The sequence below is a fragment of the Pteropus medius genome, unplaced genomic scaffold (assembly GCF_902729225.1).
Source record: "Pteropus medius unplaced genomic scaffold, Ma_sr-lr_union100, whole genome shotgun sequence".
NCBI classification, from domain to species: Eukaryota; Metazoa; Chordata; class Mammalia; order Chiroptera; family Pteropodidae; genus Pteropus; species Pteropus medius.
In genome coordinates, this window is record NW_024350924.1 from 4850794 (window position 1) to 4855958 (window position 5165).

Below are 5165 nucleotides of genomic sequence, written 5' to 3' on the forward strand. Positions count from 1 at the left end.
CATTGGACAACCTTATTAACTAAACTACAGACCAACTTTTCCGTTAATGCCAGGACCAACCCAGGAAACCACCGGACACATAGAGGGGTCACTGTATTTACTTAGACCTCGCTGGGCTTTTGTGTGGATTAGATGATAAACTGTATGTAAAAGGGCTTCGTAAACCACGAAGAGCTGTGCCAATATTAGCAGTAGTTCTTCCTCACTGTTGTTCTGGTTAATGACACACATCCCAATGTTTTCCTCACCGCACTGCAGTGTGAGCAGATTCCAAGTTCATTGTTAAAATGACTTTAAAACAATATGCTGTGCACTTCCACTTTTAAACCTCGCAATCCTGTTATGCTTTCATGAGACTCAGAGAAGTTAGCTACCTTGCTCAAGAATATACATTTAGACTTTATCAGGCCCTCGTGAGATTGAGCTAACTGCTCATCACAGCACAGAAGAGTACTACATAGTCTTCCCCACCAGACTAGAGGCTGTGGGTGCCGGGAACTGGATTTTGTTCACTGTTATATCTCCTCTATCCAGCAAATAGGCACATAGAAGATGCTCCAAAAAATACTGTTTAGATGAATGGATTCATGAAAGCTGATTTTATAGCCATTGCTCTATTCTGAATACGGCAGCTTTCTTCACAACTTACTACTCACTGTCTGTCTGTCTCTACTGGAGAGTAAGATCCATGGAACAGGTGTCAGTTACATCTATTGAATGAATGTGTGGAAAGACAGACTTCCTCCTTTGGCCAATATCACCCTGTATTTTGGTAACATCTTTGTATTTTTTTTCTGATGCTGCCTCAGTAAGATAATGTTTGAGAACAACACTAACATTGTGATGTGGATCATTGCTGAATGTTCTGGCTTCTTGAGTTAAATAGTCACTTGTAGCTAAATGAGGATCAGAAGGGGAACCACAGAAACATCCTCAAGGACGCTTCCCCTCCAGGAAGGAGGCACTGGCAGCTGGCAGCCCATGGACTCTTCATGCCACAGCTTTTGTCCAGTACCAGTAAAATCACGACTTGAGGCCATTCGTGCTCTGTGCTCTTCCATGTCACACTCATCTCCCTTTCACCAGAATGCATCTTCCGAAAGAGGAAAAGTAAATAGATAGATAAATAAATATCTGCTTATAATAATCATTAGCTTAGGGAGGAAAAAAATGGCATAGATGATAGAGGCTCTGTTCATCCCTCTGGCGACCAAATCAAAGTTGTGACGGAAACAAGGAGCAAGCAGCAAGGGAAAATCACCTGAGATCTTGATGAACAAGCCGTACGACTAGGGAGAACTCAAGAAAGCACCCTGCAATGACAGAAGGTAGGACGGGCGAGGACGCGGAGCAGCCCAGTCCGAGTGGCTGAGTGAGACAGAGGCTGCGGCAGTGGCAGGCACCTTAAGAGGCCGCATCCATGAGCGGATTTTTGAGGTGACAGACCTGCTGGCTCTGAGCACCAGTGCTGATTCAGCTGCGTGCAAGGGGCACCAGAGACTTATAGGGAGACTTTGTTGGAATGAGGGCTGAGGCGAGACTCACTTTGTACAGAAGTGCTGGCGGTATCCATTGTTCCTTGTTGAGCCCTCCCCACTCCCAGTGTGCGGACACAGCACCACCATAGATGAGACGTCATCACAGTGGATAACAGAGGTCGCCCAGCCCAGAGGATTCCCTGAAACCCCGCCTCCCCCAACTCGCGGCTCCACCCAAGCCACATCCAGGTGTATCCTCACCGAGTCAGGTGCTCCTTGCTGAGACTCGCGCTGGAGGCAGCCTTGGTTTCTGGTGTGGCCTTCTGAGGCAACTATAAGCACAGCATCTGTGGATTACTTGCTGAATCTTAACAGGCGGCCCCAGAGCGGCACAGGCTGGGGCTAAGCTTAACCTACAGCTGAACCCCTCTCAGGACTGTGCCACTGGACACCTACTACACAAAGCCACGCTAATAAGGCCGGGAGACTTAGGAACTTTGCTTAATACATAGAAAAAGACACGGAAAGGAGCCAAAATTGAAAGACAAAGAAGCAGAAACCATACGAGAGAACAGAACAGAGATCCAGATATAATGGAGTCAAGCAATCTAACAGATGCAGAGTTCAAAACACTGGTTATAAAGATGCTCAATGAACTTTTGGGAAGTGTAGATAAATTCAGTGAGGACTTCAACAAAGAGATAAAAAACATAAAAATGGAAATGGAAATTATAAAAGGGAACCAGTCTGAAATGAAGAACACGTTATCTGAGATGAGAAGTATATTAAATGGAATAAACAAAGTGAATAAAGAAGAGGATCAAATGACCTATCTAGAGGATGGGAAAGCCAAGGACACTCAATCACAATGGCAAGAAAAAAGATGCTAAGACTATAAAAATAATTTAAGAAGCATATGGGACACTATTAAGGGTTCAAATATCTGTCTGATCAGCGTAACTGAAGAAAATCATGATGTTGAACAGCTGTTTGAAGAAATAATGATGGAAAACTTCCCTAACCTGGTGAAGGAAATGGTCATAAAACCCCAGGAAGCTCGGAGAATCCCCAAAACCAGGGATCCAAAGAGGCCCACACCAAGACACATCATAATTAAAATGCCAAAGGTTAAATACAAAGAACGAATCTTAAAAGCAGCGAGAGAGAAACAGATAGTTATGTATAAGGGAACACCCATAAGACTGGCAGCTGATTTCTCAAAAGAAATTATGCAGGACAGAAGGGCTTGGCAAAAAATATTCGACGTGATGAAGACCTAGGATCTACAACTAAGGATACTTTATCCAGCAGAGCTATCCCTTAAAGGACAGATAAAGAGCTTCCCAGACAAAAATAAGCTAAAGGAATTTATCACCACCAAGCCAGTATCACAGGAAATGTTGTAGGGACATCTTTAAGAAGAAAAAACATGTATCAGAAACAGAAATAAAGAATGGTAATAACTACATTCCTATCAATGAGCATCTCAAAAGGAAAAGAATTAAGTGCTCCAACCAAAAGATAGGATGAATGGATAAGGAAACAGGACTCCTACATATGCTGCCTACAAGGGACTCACTTCAGATTAAAAGACATACGCAGACTAAAAGGAAGGGGATGGAAAAAGATATTGCTTGACGGACCTAGAAGATATTTAAGTCAGACAGAGAAAGATAAACACTATATGATTTTGCTTATATGCGGGATCTAAGGAATAAAAAGAACAAACTAATCAAAAGCAGACTCCCAAATATAGTGGACAATTCGGTGACAGACAGAGGGAAGCAGGAGGCTGGAGGGCTGGGAGAATGGGGTGAAGGGTTAAAGAAGTACAAATTAATAGCTGATAGATGGTCACGGGGATGGGGAGCATGGCATAAGCAATGCAGTTAGCATTAATACATAGGCTAGGTGGAGGGTCGGGGAGGGAGGGAGCAATTGGGGGGATTGTTTTACAAACTCTATAGATGTCTAACCAATGTGCTGTATACTTGAAACTAATTAAAATAAATATCTTTTAAAAAAGAAAAAAATAATAATCATTAGCTTAATTTTCTTAGGAAACAAGTTCCTCTTGTCAGAACTCTTCTATTTCAAATCCTCTCATTTTTCCTGTTACTAGTGAAAAGGGAACAAGCACATTCACATTAAGGAAAACCAATATAGGAAAAAAGTCACCATCCCAATACAAATATGGTTGGAATTTTATGTATATTTCTTTCCCCTTTTTTCCTTGAGAGTATTTATATATGCTGATCCAACTAGCTTGTGTTCTGCTTTTTTCATTTAAAACTGTATCATACTTCTAAGGGTCTTTCTGTGCTATTAGACTGCATAACCATGTACCTAAATAAATTGCCACACATTTAAGGATTTTCAAATATATTGTTATTCTCACTCTCGGATATGCCAGGAAAAGTCACCTAAAGAGTTTGAAAGACAAAACTCGAGGCACTTAATTATTTTCAAGGCTCTGTTAAATGTCAAGATTAAAAAAGCTTCACTAAAAATAGACAGATGACAAGCACATGAAAAAATGGATAACAACATGAGCGTTCAGGGAAATGTCACACAGTACACACCTACTAAAGGTACACACTACACACCTACTAAAACAATGCCCAGTACGGATGCTCCTTGACTTACGATGGGGTTACATGCTGACGAACCCATGGTGTGCTGAAAATATCCTGTCGAAAATGCATTTCATACACCTAACCTACTGAGCATCATAGCTGAGCCCACCTGAAAGCTGAGAACGCTGACATTAGCCTGCAGTTGGGAAAATCATCTTGCTGCCGCCACCCAGCATCACGAGAGTGTCGTACGGTGTATTGCTAGCTCGGGAAAAGATCAAAATTCAAAATTTGGAGTACGGTTTTTACCGAATATCTTTTGTACTGTTGTAAAGTCGGAAATTCATTAGGTTGAACCATCGTAAGTTGGGGATCATTGGTACCGACAAGGATGCAGAAGAACTCGAATCCTCATAAACTAGTGGGATTGCGAAATGGTATTGCCACTTAGAAAATAGTTTGGCAGTTTCTTACACGGTTGAACGTGTACTCGCCATATGACCCAGCAATCCCAATATCCTAGGCATTTTCCCCAGAGAAATGAAAGCATATGTCGACACAGACTTCTATTTGAATGTTTATAGCAGCTTTATTCATCATAGCCAAAAAGTGAAAGCAACTCGATATCCACCTGGTGGACGGATATGCAAATCATGGTCATCCACACAAGAAAAAAAAAAACTACTGCTCAGTGCAACAACCTGGATGGAATCATAAAACATTATGCTGTGTGAAAGAAGCCAGACACGGAAGGCTACTCTCAATTGTTTTTACTCGACACATTTATGACACCAAATGTGTGGGGTTTATCCACACCAACAACACTTCTCCAAGTTGCCAGACACCAACTGGGTGTCCTACAGTTCAATTCAATTCTGACATTACATATCTGGAGTTAGCGTTAGATTCCACAGGTTTAAAGTCTCAGTCCCAAAGACTCCGCTCACTTTGATGCCCAGGCCAGTGAAGCCCCAGGTTGCCACCTGTACTTCTGAGCACTTGGCTATAAATTGGGAGTTCCCACGAGTCCCTTCTCAGGTCTGCTAATTTGCTAGACTGGATCACAGAACTCAGGGAAATAATTTGCTAATGTCTACAGGTTTATTATAAA